Source organism: Pongo abelii, chromosome 3, assembly GCF_028885655.2.
Source record: "Pongo abelii isolate AG06213 chromosome 3, NHGRI_mPonAbe1-v2.0_pri, whole genome shotgun sequence".
NCBI lineage: Eukaryota > Metazoa > Chordata > Mammalia > Primates > Hominidae > Pongo > Pongo abelii.
This window is the reverse complement of record NC_071988.2, coordinates 210,543,241-210,546,326: the sequence shown is the minus strand read 5'-3', so window position 1 is coordinate 210,546,326 and position 3,086 is coordinate 210,543,241.

The following is a 3,086-nucleotide window of genomic DNA, read 5'->3' as shown; positions in this document are numbered from 1 at the left end:
TAGTTAGCACTGTTGAGTGCTTACACCTTAAATTAAGTGATGCTCCAAGTACAAGCGTTATGTCATTTCATACATACGACAGCCCTATACGGCCCTATACAGCCCTGTGAAGCAGTATTATTTCCATTTTTTTTTTTGAGAGAGGGTATCGCTCTGTCACTCAGGCTGGAATGCAATGGCACAATCACGGCTTACTGCAGCCTTGACCTCCCAGGCTTAAGTGATCCTCCCACCTCAGCCTCCTGAGTAACTGGGACCACAGGTGTGTGCCACCATACCTGGCTTAGTCTTTTTATTTTTATTTTTGGTAATAGTATTACTTGGGGTCTCACTATATTGCCCAGGTTGGTCTTGAGTGGGGCTCAAGTGATCCTCCTACCTGGGCCTCCCAAAGTGCTGAGATTACAATGTGCCGGCCCAGATATTATTTTCAAACACATTTTTCTGATGAGGAAACTGAGGCAGAGGGAGACAAGGTGGTACAGTTAGTAAGTGGTGGAGTGGTGGGGCTGAGATTTGAACCCATCAGACCTGGCTTTACTGCCTTTGTGCTTCATGTTCATATCTGGCTAACCCAGAGGCAGATGTACAATGGAGCTAGAGAAACTTAAGTTTCAGGCCCCTATTTATTTGAAACTCTCTAAGACCCTGGGCCTAATCTTATCATTTGTAATTTTTTAATTATTTTTCCTTTTTTTTTTTTTTTTTTTTGAGACAGAGTCTCGCTCTGTCACCAGGCTGGAGTGCAGTGGCGTAATCTTGGCTCACTGCAACCTCTGTCTCCCGGGTTCAAGTGATTCTCCTGCCTCAGCCTCCCAAGTAGCTGGAATTACAGGCACGCGCCACCACGCCTGGCTAATTTTTGTATTTTTAGTGGAGACGGGGTTTCACTGTGTTAGCCAGGATGGTCTCAATCTCTTGACCTCATGATCTGCCTGCCTTGGCCTCCCAAAGTGCTGGGATTACAGGCGTGAGCCACCGCGCCCGGCGTTTTTTTTTTTTGAGACAGAGTTTTGCTCTTGTTGCCCAGGCTGGAGTACAACGGTGCAATCTCAGCTCACCGCAACCTCTGCCTCCTGGGTTCAAGCGATTCTCCTGCCTCAGCCTCCTGAGTAGCTGGGATTACAGGCCCACGCCACCACACCCGGCTAATTTTTGTATTTTTAGTAGAGACGGGGTTTCTCCATGTTGGTCAGGCTGGTCTCGAACTCCTGATCTCAGGTGATCCGCCTGCTTCAGGCTTCCAAAGTGCTGGGTTTACAGGCATGAGCAGCCGTGCCCAGCCTAAATTATTTTTCTTAAAGAGGTTTGGCCTCAAAAAACATTGCTCCATTCTGTGAGCTGTCAATAAGAAAGTGGCAACAAGCTGTCAATAAGAAAGTTGCAATAAGAAAGGGGTTGCAACAGTAGAGAAAGTTGCAACAGGATATCTCAGACAAGGGTTCAACAGTGCAACTATGGGTAACTTCTCTTTCTCTCTCTGTCTCTGTCTTTTTTTTTTTTTTTTTTTTTTTGCTTCCAAACAAGCTGTTTATTTGCAGATATAAAACAAGACCCCAGACGGGTGTGCAGTGGCTCACACCTGTAACCCCAGCACTTTGGGAGGCCGAGGCAGGCAGATCACTTGAGGTCAGGAGTTCGAGACCAGCCTGGCCAACATGATGAAACTCCATCTCTACTAAAAATACAAACAATAATGATAATAATTAGCCGGGCGTGGTGGTGCACACCTGTAATCCCAGTTACTTGGAAGGCTGAGGCAGGAGAATCACTTGAGCCCGGGAGGCAGAGCTTGCAGTGAGCCGAGATCGCGCCACTGCACTCCAGCTTGGGCGACAGATCGAGACTCCATCTCAAAAACAAAAACAAAAACAAGCAAACAAAAAACAAAGACCCCAGCTATGAGTGGCAAGGGCATTCCAGGCTCACCTGCAGCAATGTCTCCCTGGCCAGAAAGTGCCTATAGGACAGAAACGTCAACTCTCCCCACCCCCAACACTCCCCTGCTTCTATTCAGAAACAACTGGGACTCTAGCAGAAGGGTTACCCCAGTTAAAACCTACTCAACCAAGAAGAATGAGACAAACCAACAGAGATGCCAGTGAGAAATCAGTGGCTATCAGGCATGGAGCTAGCAGCCAGCCACTCCCACCCCAAAGACAGATCACCCTGGAAAAACTGCCCCCTGTAAAGTTTCCAAGGATGACTTCTTGTCCTCTCCCTGGGGTTGGTCCCACTCTTGAAAGAAGATAAAACCATAAAACCTTAGAACCTAAAAAATACCGTCATGTCCCCAGAGTTCCAAAGTCGGCTAACCACACTCTTGTTAGATGGGCGTGGGTGGATTAATTTCAGCAAAATGTTTTGCTGAAATTAATCCACCCACGCCCATCTAACAGGAGCCCATTCTCAGGAGTGAGTAGATCACATCCTCAGACACTCACCATCCTCCTCTTGGGTCATCCACTCAGACTTGCAGGTAGAAAGGTGAGCCACAACCGACACTCCTAGCCAGACAGTAAAGTTTCTATCGGAACCCGCCCAGATTGTGGCCTTGGTGAAGGAGACATGATCCGCGCTCAGCTCCTTGTACAGAAGCTTCGTGAAGCCAGGATAGAGGGGTTTGCCCCCACAGGCCATCATGTGGGAGACCAGCAGCAGGCCCGGGGAGGTCTCACAGGACTCCATGTATGTATGCAATATAAAAATGTATACAGGCCGGGCGCGGGGGCTCACGCCTATAATCCCAGCACTTTGGGAGGCCGAGTTGGGCGGATCACGAGGTCAGGAGATGGAGACCATCCTGGCTAACACGGTGAAACCCCGTCTCTACTAAAAACACAAAAAATTAGCCAGGCTTGGTGGCACCCGCCTGTAGTCCCAGCTACTCGAGAGGCTGAGGCAGGGGAATTGCTTGAACCCAGGAGGTGGAGGTTGCAGTGAGCCAAGATCGCGCCACTGCACTCCAGCCTGGCGACAGAGTGAGACTATGTCTCAAAAAAAAAAAAAAAAAAAAAAAAAAAAATTATACAAAGAGAGAGGATGCAGTGCTTTCCAGCCTTGTTCACGTCATAGCACACATCTGA